The 17,574-nt window shown below is 51.2% G+C and overlaps 1 protein-coding gene across 1 annotated transcript in view; it reads right to left on the reverse strand.

The window, feature by feature from the left end:
• Positions 1-10,833, reverse strand: part of SGSM3 (small G protein signaling modulator 3) — a 43,853-nt gene extending 33,020 nt beyond the window's left edge. The window contains exon 1 of the mRNA XM_032978499.2: positions 10,399-10,833. The gene's annotated coding sequence lies outside the window, so the exon portion shown is untranslated. The remainder of the gene's footprint in view (positions 1-10,398) is intronic.
• Between the last annotated feature and the right edge of the window lie 6,741 nt (positions 10,834-17,574).

The raw sequence follows: 17,574 nt of genomic DNA on the forward strand, positions 1-17,574 counted from the left end.
ATAATAATAATAGGGTTTTTCCCCTTTTTTCTGGTAGAAAAACTGAAACCTTTTTACAATGATTCATGTCTGCATTAACCACAATACCTGCAGTCAAAATGCTCGACCAGATGACGCCTTCTGGCGTCATCTGGTCGAGCACCAATTGGGTCGAGGCTCAAAAGAAAGCCGTCCCTTGGTGTGGACCAATCAGTTTCAAGGAAAATGCATATATTATCATAGTATGTTTTTTGTTTGCGTTTTGACTGCAGGTATTGCGGTTAATGCAGACGTGAATCCTCGTAAAAAGGTTTCAGTTTTGTTGCCAAAAAAAGGGGAAAACCCTATTATTACATTTTGGTACTGGCAAAGGAGGTCTAATGATAAAGAAGGGCCGTTGCCCAAAACGTCGTCGATTATATACGTTAATCTTTTAAGGCCATGCGTCAAGGTCTGTTGTGTTGTTGTTGTTAATTGCGCTTATGCACCACTGCCAGCAGCAGCAGCAGCATCACCGACTAATGTCTATTCATACTGCAGTAATGTACAGCCAGCGGATTCTTTAATCCATCTGTGCGGAGCAGTGCGTCTTGGCGAGACCCAGATACGCGCGAGACGCTGCTACGGCCGCCAGAGAGGTTACACCGGTCCGCGTGCGACCACGATAGCCCACGGATGTTGAGGTAGGGCCGCCGTTAGCCTCAATGTTCAAACCCGGTGGTGCTCAACCGGAGGGGTACGCGGACCCCCAGGGGTACGTGGCAGAGACCACAAGGGGGTGATTTATGAACGCGTGACATTGTACCATACGAGAGAGTCATCGGTGAACAGCCGCGCATGGATCTGCCAATGTAACATAACGACGAGAACATTTGAAATCCACGCGGTAGTCTAGAACGACATAAAAGACCTTTCGAAACTCGCGGGTCGTAGACACCGTGGCTTCCAAGAGTAGCCGGCGAGTGCGAACAAATGACGTCACGCATGGAGAGCATCCGTTGATTTTGCTGTTCTCCGCTTGCATGTTCTTTTGGTCTTTCGGCAAAGTCACGTAGATAGGTTCAAACTAAATAGCTAAAAAAAAAACCGATTAATTCCTGCAGTCACGAAAGCTTTAAGTCAACATTTATCCGCTTGCGGTTACTGGCCAAGTTAGGGATACCTCACAAAAATTGACCTTCGGTTGAAACATCGATGTTCATCATTCATACATTTACTTCTCCGAACCGTGTTGTGTCCAGGCAAGGGTGGGTTTACTCGGTTGCAACTAAATTCAACAAGGGATGAGAACCGCCGCAGTTGAAACCATCGCAGGTGTGTTCAGTAAAAATGGCTCTCCGTGTTGTCAAGCACAGCGGAGGGAGAGGGGGCAAAAACCGTGGCCAGGGAAGACTTGGGAACTTCGTGCGGTTGCGAAAGGTCCGGTTAGCTTTTTTTTTACCCCGAGCGTTTACCCAGCCGATGAAACGGATAACCGTGCCCCCCCCCCCCCCCCCGGAGACCTCCATACTCACTGTGCACTGCCCCAGAGTGTGGGAACTCCGCCACCCTCTTCACAAAAAAACCCACAATTAATGACGGGATGGCCGAGGGGAATGCGGAGTGTTTGACGACGCAAAGTGCGCAGGTAAGCGCTTTGTTTTCTTTTGGCGGGGGCCCCGACGGGCAAGGGCGCGCGCCACGCCTCTTAGCGGCCGAGTCTCGGAGTGAGCGGCGCGCGATTGCCACGCCACCAGCGTGCACAACGCGGTCGACGGGTAGCCACAGGGCTTCGTCCCAACGAGTTGTATTACCGGTAAGGAAATAAATACAAAAATATATACTTTACCACTTTGTTTAAACACAACACTGTGCTCAACCCACTGCAGAGCACGACGGAAAACACTCGCTCATCCACCCAGCCGCCCACACACTCACTCACTCATCCACACTCACAAAAACCCACACACTAACCCACTCACTCGCTCATTCACACACTAACCCACTCACTCGCTCACCCACTCATCCACACACACTACCACACTCACAAAAACCCACACACTAACCCACTCACTCATTCATCCACCCAGCCACCCACACACTCACTCACTCACTCATCCACACTCACAAAAACCCACACACTAACCCACTCACTCATTCATCCACCCAGCCACCCACACACACACTCATTCACTCACCCATCCGATCATTTGCCCACTCATGCACTCTCTCACTCACCAACCCACTAACTCATTCGCCCACCCACACTCACTACTCTGCCACGATGCCACGAACACACCCACACACTCACTCACCCAACTCATTCACTCACTCACTCACACAACCCACCTGCTCCCACTCATCCACCCACACACCTACCCACACCTACACACTAGCCCACTCACCCACACAACACACCCGCACAAGCACCCACTAATCCACAAAGATAAAGATCCCCCATATAGCCTTAACAGACTGTAGGGGCAAGTGCTGTTAGCAAGCACCTATGAAGCCCGGAACGGTACATGAGGGGGTGGGTGGCCAGCACCACGCCCAACCGCCTTTGTCTCCCAAGTGGCGATGTTTACTACACACCGCACCAGGTACTCATTTGAGGCTGAGTAGACCTAGGAGAGGCCCGGGACCGGTTCAGATAATCGTCACTGGTGTTGGCCGTGAGCGGGAATCGAACCCGGGTCGCCAGGTTCATAGCGCAGCGCGCTAACCGCTACACTACCGCTCCCCACACACCTACTCACTCACACACTAGCCCACTCACCACTCACTCACCCCACACTGCAGGCCACTACATTTCTCTTTCAGCTTCTTCCCTCCCACCGCTCCACTTTGAAATCACCGCCCCCCTTACCCCCCCCCCCCAAACCCATCCAACAACAATAACCTGACGACCAACAGTTCAAGAAGCCCATTACAACTCTTATCGATTGCAACGTTTAATCCCTGCCCATTGTCGCACCTCCGCGGTCCCGTGCTCAGAGCAGAGCGGCGATTTAAAACAAATTGACGCCGGCTCGCACCAAGACAAAGATCCCCCGTGTAGCCTCCAGCAGGCTGTTGGGGCAAGTGCCGTTAGCGAGCAGCACACCTGTGAAGGCCGCCGCTGTGGTACACGAGGGGGGTGGGTTTGGCCAGCACCGCGCCCGGCCGCCTTTGTCTTCCCCAGTGGCGATGTTTACTACACACCGCCACCAGGTACTCATTTGAGGCTGAGTCCACCTAGGGGAGGCCCAGGACCGGTTCAGATAACCGTCACCGGTGTTGTTGGCCGCGAGCAGGAATCGAACTCGGGTCGCCGGGTTCGTAGTGCAGCACGCTAACCGCTGCACCACCGCTCCCACCACCAACATACGCACACACACACTCATACGCACACACGCACAACAATGACAATTTTTTTCGTTTTCGATTAGCCAGAGTCTATGACACACAAACACCACGCCCTCCACACAGGTGAGCTAACGTCAGGCGTGTGTGTCTGACACGTGTGGGGAGCGGTGGTGTAGCGGTTAGCGCGCTGCACCAGGAAGCCAGCGACCCGAGTTCGAATCCCGCTCAGGGCCAACACCGGTGACGATTATCTGAACCGGTCCAGGCCCTCCCATAGGTCGATTCAGCCTCAAATGAGTACCTGGTGCGGTGTGTAAAACATCGCCACTGGGGAGACAAAGACGGCCGGGCGTGGTGCTGGCCACCCACCCCCTCGCGTGCCTTTCGGCCTTCATTGGTGCTCGCTAACAGCACTTGCCCCAAGGGTCTCTCGAGGCTATAAGGGGGATCTTTGTCTGGTATGAAGGAGGTCGTGGGTTCGATCCCGAACCCCGACGCCTGTCCATTTGGAGTTTGCACGTTTTGCACATTCTCCCCGTGGTCACGTCCACTTGCCTCCGGGTCTTCCTCCCTCCACATTTAGAATCAGCAACAACGCGTTTAGAGTCTTTGGCTACTGCTCTGCATTTCCACGCGATGGTTACGCCGCTTCTTTGCGCTTTCATTTGTGGCCAGTTCGCCTCTGAAAAACGAGCTGCATGAATCCGAGTGAGTCTTACCTGGTGAAATAATAATAAAAACAAGTTTAGTTGAGTATACTTCCCTGGGGGTCGCTGTTGCCTGGGACAGCCCAGAGTGGGGGGAGGGTGGGGGGGTCTCAGGGTACCAGTTGATCCGGTTCGCCTGGGCACAATCACACCCAGAGCCGCTCTCTGGCTCCATCACCCCACTCATTCACTCACTGACTCACCCACTCATTCACTCACCCACTCACCGACTCACCCACTCAGACTCACTCACTCACTGACTCACTCACTCACTAACCCACCCACTCACTCACCCACTCACTTACTCATTCACCCACTGACTTACTCACCCACTCACTCACCCACTCCCTCCCCTCCAGCCACAACCACACCCCGATCAGAGACAGCGCCTGCTCTCCAAAACGCACACGACTGAGAAGCGGAGCCACACCTGTGTGTGTGTCACACCTGTGTGTGTGTGTCACACCTGTGTGTGTGTGTCACACTTGTGTGTGTGTCACACCTGTGTGTGTGTCACACTTGTGTGTGTGTGTCACACTTGTGTGTGTGTGTCACACCTGTGTGTGTGTGTCACACCTGTGTGTGTGTGTCACACTTGTGTGTGTGTGTCACACCTGTGTGTGTGTGCCGCACCTGTGTGTGTGTCTGTGCCGCACCTGTGTGTGTGTCACACCTGTGTGTGTGTGTCACACCTGTGTGTGTGTGTCACACCTGTGTGTGTGTCACACCTGTGTGTGTGTCACACCTGTGTGTGTGTGTCACACCTGTGTGCCTGTGCCGCACCTGTGCGTGTGTGTCACACCTGTGTTTGTGTGTGTCACACGTGTGTGTGTGTGTCACACTTGTGTGTGTGTGTCACACCTGTGTGTGTGTGTCACACCTGTGTTTGTGTGTGTCACACCTGTGTTTGTGTGTGTGTCACACCTGTGTGTGTGTTACACCTGTGTGTGTCACACCTGTGTGTGTGTCACACCTGTGTGTGTGTCACACCTGTGTGTGTTTCACACCTGTGTGTGTGTGTCACACCTGTGTGTCTGTGCCGAACCTGTGCGTGTGTGCCACACCTGTGTGTCAAGGTGTGTGTTTCACACATGTGGCTGTGCCACGTCTGAGTGTCACGCCTGTGTCACATCTGAGTGTTCCACACCTGTGGCTGTGTGGGGAGCGGTAGTGTAGCGGGTAGCGCTACGCTGCGCTACGAACCCAGCGACCCGAGTTCGATTCCCGCTCACGGCCAACACCCAGTGACGATTATCTGAACCGGCGCTGGGCCTCCCCTAAGTCGACTCAGCCTCAAATGAGCACCATGGCGCGGTGTGTAATCATCACCAATGGGGGAGGCAAAGGCGGCCGGGAGTAGCGGTGTCCACCCGCCTCCTCGTGCGCCGCTCGCTGACGGCGCTCGCCCCCCCCAAGCGAGTGCCGGGGCTACGAAGGTGGACGGGCGAGGAGGAGGATCTTTGTGCGTCGTGTGGACGAAAACACTTTTTGTCCGCACGCACTGCTCACGACAATAGCCGCCGCAGGTCGCCGCGGAAGGTCTTTTGTTGTCTGCTGCCGCCGCCGCTGCAGTCAAAACACGTGGCCCGGTGCGTGACGGCAACACGAGGGCATAACGGAAGGGAACGCAGCGACGGCGGGCCTGTGCTGGCGAACAATCCTCGCCTAAGTGGACTCTCCTTAGACAATGCGGCAGGGGGGAGGGTGGTGGTGGGTGTGTGTGTGTGACCCTGCTGCTCCTAATGACCCCTCCATTCAGTGACCCACCCGGTGAGTTGAGCGGGGGGGGGGGGGGTGCGTGCGTGCGCGCGTGCGCCACACAAGAGACGGATAATTCGCAAGCCACGAATGTGTTTGGAACCCGTTTGGCAAGGAACGCTTCGTTGTTGTTAATGTTTGTTCACGTTGAGTGTCAAAATGTAACTGCCCGCCCCCCCGCGCCCCGCCTGGAACAGAGAGAGAGAGAGTCCCGACATTTTCTGGGACCTGCGCACGATTGTCAAATGAATAAACGAATAAAAATTGTGTCAGGCGGAAAGAAAACAAAACGTAGCCGGTGCGTTCGCGTGAACCGACGTGGACACGCGACAGATCCGCAAGGCGTGAGCCGGGAACCGCTCGCATCAGACAACACACGGGGTCCCAGACACATCACTCGTGACCAACTCTATAGCCCAGATCTAGAACTAAATACACACTCTATAGCCCAGACACATCACACGTGGCCAACTCTATAGCCCAAATCTAGAACTAAATACACACTCTATAGCCCAGACACATCACTCGTGGCCAACTCTATAGCCCAGATCTAGAACTCATCACCCACTCTATAGCCCAGATCTATAACTAAATACCCACTCTATAGCCCAGATCTAGAACTAAATACACACTCTATAGCCCAGACACATCACTCGTGGCCAACTCTATAGCCTAGATCTAGAACTCATCACCCACTCTATAGCCCAGACCTAGAACTCATCTCCCAATCTATATCCCAGATCTAGAACTCATCTCCCACTCTATAGCCCAGATCTAGAACTCATCACCCACTCTATAGCCCAGATCTAGAACTCATCACCCACTCTATAGCCCAGATCTAGAACTCATCACCCACTCTATAGCCCAGATCTAGAACTCATCTCCCACTCTATAGCCCAGATCTAGAACTCATCACCCACTCTATAGCCCAGATCTATAACTAAATACCCACTCTATAGCCCAGATCTAGAACTAAATACACACTCTATAGCCCAGACACATCACTCGTGGCCAACTCTATAGCCTAGATCTAGAACTCATCACCCACTCTATAGCCCAGACCTAGAACTCATCTCCCACTCTATAGCCCAGATCTAGAACTCATCTCCCACTCTATAGCCCAGATCTAGAACTCATCACCCACTCTATAGCCCAGATCTAGAACTCATCACCCACTCTATAGCCCAGATCTAGAACTCATCACCCACTCTATAGCCCAGATCTAGAACTCATCTCCCACTCTATAGCCCAGATCTAGAACTCATCACCCACTCTATAGCCCAGATCTATAACTAAATACCCACTCTATATCCCAGATCTATAACTCATCACCCACTCTATAGCCCAGATCTATAACTAAATACCCACTCTATAGCCCAGATCTATAACTCATCACCCACTCTATAGCCCAGATCTAGAACTCATCATCCACTCTATAGCCCAAACCTAGAACTCATCACCCACTCTATAGCCCAGATCTAGAACTTATCACCCACTCTATAGCCCAGATCTAGAACTCATCTCCCACTCTATAGCCCAGATCTAGAACTCATCACCCACTCTATAGCCCAGATCTATAACTAAATACCCACTCTATATCCCAGATCTATAACTCATCACCCACTCTATAGCCCAGATCTATAACTAAATACCCACTCTATAGCCCAGATCTAGAACTCATCTCCCACTCTATAGCCCAGATCTAGAACTCATCACCCACTCTATAGCCCAGATCTATAACTAAATACCCACTCTATATCCCAGATCTATAACTCATCACCCACTCTATAGCCCAGATCTAGAACTCATCATCCACTCTATAGCCCAGACCTAGAACTCATCACCCACTCTATAGCCCAGATCTAGACCCTATCACCCACTCTATAGCCCAGACCCAGAACTCATCACCCACTCTATAGCCCAGACCTAAAACTCATCACCCACTCTATAGCCCAGACCTAGAACTCATCACCCACTCTATAGCCCAGATCTATAACTCAACGCCCACTCTATAGCCCAGATCTAGAACTCAACGCCCACTCTATAGCCCAGATCTAGAACTCATCATTCACTCTATAGCCAGACCTAGAACTCATCACCCACTCTATAGCCCAGATCTAGAACTCAACGCCCACTCTACAGCCCAGATCTAGAACTCATCACCCACTCTATAGCCCAGACCTAGAACTCATCACCCACTCTATAGCCCAGACCTAGAACTCATCACCCACTCTATAGCCCAGACCTAGAACTCATCACCCACTCTATAGCCCAGACCTAGAACCTATCACCCACTCTATAGCCCAGACCTAGAACTCATCACCGACTCTATAGCCCAGATCTAGAACTCATCACCCACTCTATAGCCCAGACCTAGAACTCATCACCCACTCTATAGCCCAGACCTAGAACTCATCACCCACTCTATAGCCCAGACCCAGAACTCATCACCCACTCTATAGCCCAGACCTAGAACTCATCACCCACTCTATAGCCCAGACCTAGAACTCATCACCCACTCTATAGCCCAGACCTAGAACTCATCATCCACTCTATAGCCCAGACCTAGAACTCATCATCCACTCTATAGCCCAGACCTATAACTTAACTCAGACCTCCCCCCCCCATGACACTCTCGCGATCTATCACCGTGGTGGTGGAAATTCCCCGTTGCTATGGCCGGTGCCTCAATCGCCGCGTCTAAACTTCACAATCATCACGGATTCCTCCCTACCCACCCACCCACGTTTTATCCGCCAAAATGATCTGCTGATGACGACGACGAAGATTAGAATCACGATCCATTTGGCAGATCGCCCGGCCAGGTGTCCACTGACGTCACGAATTGCGTGTTCAAGTTACGAATTGCGTGTTCAAGTTACGAATTGCGTGTTCAAGTTACGAATTGCGTGTTCAAGTTACGAATTGCGTGTTCAAGTTACGAATTGCGTGTTCAAGTTACGAATTAGGTTCGTGACCTCAGCAAAAAGCACGAAAATTGTTTGCAAGGCTCTGGTTAAGTAAGCGCATGGCTCCAGTTGAGTTGGTGTTAACGCGTTCGTTGTTGTTAGCACTGTTGTACACTTTTAAGATTAGAGTAACAGTCTCATTGTTAAGGGGGTTTAGGCATGAGACATTGCACAGATATATCAGGGGGTCTAAAGCTACATGGGGATATTCAGCAGAGGGTTCGGTCTCAGTATGGGTGTTCATGGCCAGCCTCAAGAAAAAAAACAGCATATGGTTCGGGATATACATATAGGGTTTAGTATTAGGGTTAAGGTATGGTAAGGGATATACATATAGGGTTTAGTATTAGGGTTAAGGTATGGTTCGGGATATACATATAGGGTTTAGTATTAGGGTTAAGGTATGGTAAGAGATATACATATAGGGTTTAGTATTGGGTTAAGGTATGGTTCGGGATATACATATAGGGTTTAGTATTAGGGTTAAGGTATGGTAAGAGATATACATATAGGGTTTAGTATTAGGGTTAAGGTATGGTAAGAGATAGAGATATAGGGTTTAGTATTAGGGTTAAGGTATGGTTCGGAATATACATATAGGGCTTAGTATTAGGGTTACGGTATGGTAAGATATATACATATAGGGTTTAGTATTAGGGTTAAGGTATGGTGTGGGATATACATATAGGATTTAATATTAGGGTTAAGGTATGGTAAGGGATATACATATAGGGCTTAGTATTAGGGTTAAGGTATGGTTCTGGATATACATATAGGGTTTAGTATTAGGGTTAAGGTATGGTAAGGGATATACATATAGGGTTTAGTATTAGGGTTAAGATACGGTGAGGGATATACATATAGGATTTAATATTAGGGTTAAGGTATGGTTCAGGATATACATATAGGGTTTAGTATTAGGGTTAAGGTATGGTGAGGGATATACGTATAGGGTTTAGTATTAGGGTTAAGGTATGGTGAGGGTTCGGGATATACATATAGGGTTTAGGACTGGGGTTAAACATAATCCGCACGTGGTTTATGGACACACACACGTGGGGTTTAGGAGTAGGGGTAACATAGCACAATGCCGTCTTAACCCACGGGGTATTAAGGACTGGGATTTCGCGAAACCACAGACTTTGGGTACAACGCGCCTGGCGTCAGCATTAGTCGATCCACCTCCACTGCCAGACGCCACAACTCCCGGACCATTACACTACGCAGGTTCGACTCCCGTGCCTGTTGCGCTCCAAGTCCCTTTAAACAACAACAACAACCACAACCAAAGTCCAACTACAATGCGAACTCCTAGTCCCCTTAACCACAACTGGACCAGTTCTGTCACCAGGCTCCCAGATCTGAAGTCACACAGGTCGCAGGTCCTGAGTCCCACGCCCTGAGTCCCAGGTCCCAGGCCCTGAGTCCCAGGTACTAAGTCCCAGGTCCTGAGTCCCAGGCCCTGAGTCCCAGGCCCCAGGTACTGAATCCCAGGCCCTGAGTCCCAGGCCCCAGGTACTGAGTAACCAGCCCCTGAGTCCCAGACCCCAGGTACTGAGTAACCAGACCCTAGGTGCTGAGTCCCAGCTCCCGAGTCGCTTCAATCACAACCGGACGTGATCCGTCACGCAAGGAGCGATACAGCAAACGGCACTCACTGAAGGTGACTGCTGCTGCTGTAGGATGACTGCTGCTGCTGCTGTAGGATGACTGCTGCTGCTGCTGTAGGATGACTGCTGTTGCGGTAGGATGACTGCTGCTGCTGTAGGATGACTGCTGCTGCTGTAGGATGACTGCTGCTGCTGTAGGATGACTGCTGCTGTAGGATGACTGCTGCTGCTGTAGGATGACTGCTGCTGCTGTTGTAGGATGACTGCTGCTGCTGTTGTAGGATGACTGCTGCTGTAGAAGCAGCAGCAGACTCGTCCCGATGCGCTGCTGCTTCCGCTTGGTGACGAAGGTGACCACCGGCCGTCTTTGTCTCCCCGGGGGGGAGGGAGGTCGCGGCCGTGTTTGTCTCACGCCGCCCGCCCCGCCACCGCCTCCGCCTCCTCCACTGCCAGCTGGGCTCGGCCTCCACGTCAGCAGCGGTGCCGAGTGTGCGTCACGAGCCGGAGTAGGAGGAGGAGCCGAGATGCAGCCCCCACCCACTCCACTCACTCCCGCCCACTCCCACCCACCCCACACACCTCCACTCACCCCAACCCACTCCACTCACCCCACCCACCCCAACCCACCCCACCCACCCCAACCCACCCCACCCACCCCAACCCACCCCACCCACCCCAACCCACTCCACTCACTCCCACCCACTCCACCCACCCCACCCACTCCACTCACCCCCACCCACTCCACACACTCCCGCCCACTCCCACCCACCCCACCCACTCCACTCACCCCCACCCACTCCACCCACCCCACACACCCACCCACCAACCTCCACCCACTCCCACCCACTCCACCCACTCCACTCACCCCAACCCACTTCACTCACCCCCACCCACTCCACCCACCCCACACACCCACCCACCAACCTCCTCCCACTCCCACCCACTCCACCCACCTCCACTCACCCCAACCCACTCCACCCACCCCGCACACTCCACTCACCACAACCCACTTCACTCACTCCCACCCACTCCACCCACCCCACACACCCACCCACCAACCTCCACCCACTCCCACCCACTCCACTCACCCCAACCCACTCCACTCACTCCCACCCACTCCACCCACCCCACACACCCACCAACCTCCACCCACTCCCACCCACTCCACCCACCTTCACTCACTCCAACCCACTCCACTCACCCCCACCCACTCCATCCACCCCCACCCACCCCACCCACCCCACACACCCACCCACTAACCTCCACCCACCCCACTCACCCCCACCCACTCCACTCACCCCACCGCCACCCACCCACCTCCACTCACCCCCACCAACTCCATCCACCTCCACCCACACACCCACCCACCCACCTCCACTCACTCACCCCCACCCACTCCACTCACTCCACTGCCACCCACCCACCTCCACTCACCCCCATCCACCCCCACTCCACTCACCCCTACCCACTCCATCCACCCCCACCCACCCCCATCCACCCCCATCCACCTCCACCCACCCACCCCACCTCTACCCACCCCCACCCAAGACGCATGATAACGTATTTGTCAGTTATTGTACAGGGACTCTTCTACTTGCGAACACTCGACGTACGAACTTTCAGAGATACGAACAAACCTGTCCCGTATGTCCAATTGCATGTTAGGACAGAGAGTCCTAAGTTCAACCGCCACGCAATAGATGGCGGTGGTGGCATCTACATCTGCAGAACTTGAAGAAACCAGTGGCATCGACATCTGCAGAACTTGAAGAACCAGTGACATCTACATCTGCAGAACATAAAGAACCAGTGGCATCTACATCTGCAGAACTTGAAGAACCAGTGGCATCTACAACTGCAGAACGTGAAGAACCAGTGACATCTACATCTGCAGAACATAAATCACCAGTGGCATCTACATCTGCAGAACTTGAAGAACCAGTGGCATCTACATATGCAGAACCTAAAAAACCAGTGGCATCTATATCTGCAGAACGTGAAGAACCAGTCGCATGCACATCTGCAGAACATGAAGAACCAGTAGCATCTACACCTGCAGAACATGAAGAACCAGTGGCATCTATATCTGCAGAACGTGAAGAACCAGTGGCATCTACATCTGCAGAACAGAAAGAACCAGTGGCATCTACATCTGCAGAACATGAAGAACCAGTGGCATCTACATCTGCAGAACGTGAAGAACCAGTGGCATCTGCAGAACAGAAAGAACCAGTGGCATCTACATCTGCAGAACATGAAGAACCAGTGGTATCTACATCTGCAGAACATGAAAAACCAGTGGCATCTACATCTGCAGAACGTGAAGAACCAGTGGCATCTGCAGAACAGAAAGAACCAGTGGCATTTACATCTGCAGAACATGAAGAACCAGTGGTATCTACAGTGAGGGAAAAAAGTATTTGATCCCCTGCTGATTTTGTACGTTTGCCCACTGGCAAAGAAATGATCAGTATATAATTTTAAGGGTCGTGAGAGACATAATAACAACAACAAAATCCAGAAAAACGCATGTCAAAAATGCAATAAATTGATTTGCATTTTAATGAGGGAAATAAGTATTTGAACCCCTCTCAATCAGAAAGATTTCTGGCTCCCAGGTGTCTTTTATACAGGTAACGAGCTGAGATTAGGAGCACACTCTTAAAGGGAGTGCTCCTAATCTCAGCGTGTTACCTGAATAAAAGACACCTGTCCACAGAAGCAATCAATCAATCAGATTCCAAACTCTCCACCATAGCCAAGACCAAAGAGCTCTCCAAGGATGTCAGTGACAAGATTGTAGACCTACACAAGGCTGGAGTGGGCTACAAGACCATTGCCAAGCAGCTTGGTGAGAAGGTGACAACAGTTGGTGCGATTATTCGCAAATAGAAGAAACACAAAAGAACTGTCAATCTCCCTCGGCCTGGGGCTCCATGCAAGATCTCACCTCGTGGAGTTGCAATGATCGTGAGAACGGTGAGGAATCAGCCCAGAACTACACGGGATAATCTTGTCAATGATCTCAAGGCAGCTGGGACCATAGTCACCAAGAAAACAATTGGTAACACACTACTCTGTGAAGGACTGAAATCCAGCAGCGCCCGCAAGGCCCCCCTGCTCAAGAAAGCACGTATACATGCCCGTCTGAAGTTTGCCAATGAACATCTGAATGATTCAGAGGACAACAAAAGTGTTGTGGTCAGATGAGACCAAAATGGAGCTCTTTGGCATCAACTCAACTCGCCGTGTTTGGAGGAGGAGGAATGCTGCCTATGACCCCAAGAACACCATCCCCACCATCAAACATGGAGGTGGAAACATTATGCTTTGGGGGTGGTTTTCTGCTAAGGGGACAGGAGAACTTCACCGCATCAAAGGGACGATGGACGGGGCCATGTACCGTCAAATATTGGGTGAGAAGCTCCTTCCCTCAGCCAGGGCATTGAAAATGGATCATGGATCGGTATTCCAGCATGACAATGACCCAAAACACACGGCCAAGGCAACAAAGGAGTGGTTCAAGAAGAAGCACATTTATGTCCTGGAGTGGCCTAGCCAGTCTCCAAACCTTAATCCCATAGAAAATCTGTGGAGGGAGCTGAAGGTTCGAGTTGCCAAACGTCAGCCTCGAAACCTTAATGACTTGGAGAAGATCTGCAAAGAGGAGTGGGACAAAATCCCTCCTGAGATGTGTGCAAATCTGGTGGCCAACTACAATAAACGTCAGACCTCTGTGATTGACAACAAGGGTGTTGCCACCAAGTACTACGTCATGTTTTGCAGAGGGGTCAAATACTTATTCCCCTCATTAAAATGCAAATCAATTTATAACATTTTTGACATGCGTTTTTCTGGATTTTTTTTGTTAATCTGTTTCTCACTGTTCCAATAAACCTATCATTCAAATTATAGACTGATCATTTCTTTGTCAGTGGGCAAACCAACAAAATCAGCAGGGGATCAAATACTTTTTTCCCTCACTGTATATCTGCAGAACGTGAAGAACCAGTGACATCTACATCTGCAGAACATAAAGAAAAAGTGGCATCTACATCTACAGAACGTGAAGAACCAGTGGCATCTACATCTGCAGAACGTGAAGAACCAGTGGCATCTACATCTGCAGAACGTGAAGAACCAGTGGCATCTACATCTGCAGAACGTGAAGAAGCAGTGGCATCTACATCTGCAGAACGTGAAGAACCAGTGGCATCTACATCTGCAGAACGTGAAGAAGCAGTGGCATCTACATCTGCAGAACGTGAAGAAGCAGTGGCATCTACATCTGCAGAACACGAAGAACCAGTGGCATCTACATCTGCAGAACATGAAGAACCAGTGGCATCCACATCTGCAGAACGTGAAGAACTAGTGGTATAAACATCTGCAGAACGTGAAGAACCAGTGGCATCTACACCTGCAGAACATAAAGAACCAGTGGCATGCACATATGTGTAGTGGGTAAATAATCGGCGGAGAACTTCTTATGAGGCAACACGATATTTATTAACACTCTATTTTACAAGGTCCCTAACACAAAGGGGTAGCGGCCCCATCACCCGATACCTGGGGAGGTATGGCCTCCGGGCTACACGGGCCCTAACACTGGGAACCCGTTAATTCCCCGTCCTCCGGCTGGGGGCCCTAGGGGAGGCTATGCTGACCCGACCGTGCCAGGGTCTTCGGGTCCTGACCAATGGCCTCGCTGAGCTCCGGCCCTTAGAAGGGCGACGGAGCTTGGGGTCCAGGATCCTAACCTCAGCCCAGGTTTTCAGTCTTCAGCTTGGAGATGTCTGAGGCGGAGCCTTGAGAGGTCCGGCTTATATACCTCGTTCGTAGCTTGCTCCGCCCTAGCCACGCCTCCCTTCCAGAACTTTCTGGAAGGTGACGTCATTCCCCGGTCTCCCCTCCCGGGGTCCGGCGGATTGTGTCCCAGGATCCGCTTCCCAGGGATTGTCGTTGGCCCCCTGGGCCATGGTCGTTGACAGTGGCGTGACAGCGCTACCGCCCCCTGTTGACTATAAGGGGGAGCTACCAGCCAACAGGATGGAAGTGCAGATTAATGCCTCTACAAATGCAGAACATGAAGAACCAGTGACATCTACATCTGCAGAACATGAAGAACCAGTGGCATCTACATCGGCAGAACATGAACCAGTGGCATCTACATATGCAGAGAGTGAAGAAACAGTGGCATCTACATCTACAGAAGATGAAGAACCAGTTTCATCTTCATCTGCAAAGCGTGAAGAAACAGTGGTATCTACATCTGCAGAACGTGAAGAAACAGTGGCATCTACATCTGCAGAACGTGAAGAAACAGTGGCATCTGCATCTGCAGAACATGAAGAACCAGTGGCATCTACATCTGCAGAACGTGAAGAACCAGTGGCATCTACAGCACATGAAGAACCAGTGGCATCTACATGTGCAGAACACGAAGAACCATTGGCATCTACATCTACAGGAGATTATACAACTTTTAAATCCATTCCCCGTGTTTTGTGTACACGCTATACAACACGTTTGGAATCGACGGGAGTAAAGTTGGGACATACGAACAAATCGACTTACGAACAAATCGACTTACGAACAGACTTCTGGAACCTAACTCGTTCGTTAGTAGAGGAGTACCTCGACCACTGTAACCGTGATATCGTCTTCCTCCAAACCCCAAATACACACGGTGCAACTGAAATAATAGACCGTACGTAATTCGAGCCTGCATATTATTGTACACACGGGTCAAAGACATCGCTAGCTCGTCGCTCCTCTGCGGTACCTTTCGTGAACGAGTCTCGCCCAAGCAAACAAACTCAACACGTTCGCCAATTAGCGCTGCCCTTCTTCAAAGCCGATCTCTCTGCCACGAAGAAGGGGGCCATTGCCCGAAACGTCGCCTCGTGTGTGTGTGTATACATATATATTTGTTTTCCTTTCAGGGTTCAGAGTTATTGTGACGCGTTGCTTTTACGAAGTAATTAACTCGTCCGCCAGATGGCAGTCGCGTGCCACGTTTAAAAAAAACCCCACCTCGTCCTCAAATCTGTCTCTCCACTTTGACAGAAAGTCGTTTTTTTTTTACCACTTCAAACGCACGGCCTTTTGCGAGTGCAATAATTAACCATTAGCATTGAGTCAATGCAAGCTAAACGCTGGCCGGACCCGGTTTCGACATTCTGTGTCTCATCAGCATTAAGATCGGTGCGGTGATCCAGCAGTGCGGATGGACTAAAAGGGTCAATCAAAGTGTCCGATTTGTCCCACCTCCTGCCCTCCTCATTTAGAGATGTGCGTTTAGAGTATTTGTCTGCAATACATTTCAACACGTTAAGCCACCGAGTTGAGCTACCATCACGTGTGGCCAGGTCGCGTCTGAACAATATCTATATTACAGCTCTGTAGGGCCCCTTACCCGGTCAAAAAAAAAAAGTTTAATAGTTTAGTTTCCTAGAGGTGGCGCTCTGGCACCAAGCCATCGATCCTCAAAATCGTAAAGTTCGCGAGTTCAAATCCCACTCGTTCTGGATTAAATCCATCATCATCATCATTAATACGTGGTCGATATAACGCGAGTATGGATGACAAGACAATGGTCGTTGTTGTTTTAGATCACCGCCACGTGGAGACGGAGCGGGGACGATGAATCGTGGCGACACCACGTGACCGCGAGAAGGGGTGGGGGGGGCATCACCCAACAGTGGAATGACCACCACTGTCTGGCTCACGGCGGAGCAATGCACACTCCCAAGCCTTTGGCAGCATCGCAAAGGATTCTTGAATCCACCTGCACGGCGGAGGGGGGGGGGTGATCGCGAGCGTTACGCCCCTCGAACGTGGGCCCTGGTGGATGTTCTTCTGGCTCCCGGGATTCCTTTCCTCATCGCCACACGAATCCCCACCGCCCCCCCCGCTCCCCACCCCCCGCCAAAAAAAATATCATCACTGATCAACTTTACGGGCCAGACATCTAAACAAAAAATGAAATAGGAACCTGCCTGAAAAAATAAATTGCCTTTCAGACGCCACTAAGCCTGCGACTTTCGCGGATAAATAAACTCCACGATTATATTCCTATGTCTGCTGCTGCTGCTGCTTTTGTACTTTTAAGGTTTCTTCTCTTTGAGAGGCGGACAGGATTCGAGGCTGTATAGGTTTCGGGAATGCTCGTGGACACGCCGGCGTTTGTTATTAAATCACTCACACGGGAAGTTGTGCCGT

This window comes from Petromyzon marinus, chromosome 3 (genome assembly GCF_048934315.1).
Source record: "Petromyzon marinus isolate PM22_M1 ecotype Great Lakes invasive population chromosome 3, UKy_Petmar_22M1.pri1.0, whole genome shotgun sequence".
Taxonomy (NCBI): Eukaryota; Metazoa; Chordata; class Hyperoartia; order Petromyzontiformes; family Petromyzontidae; genus Petromyzon; species Petromyzon marinus.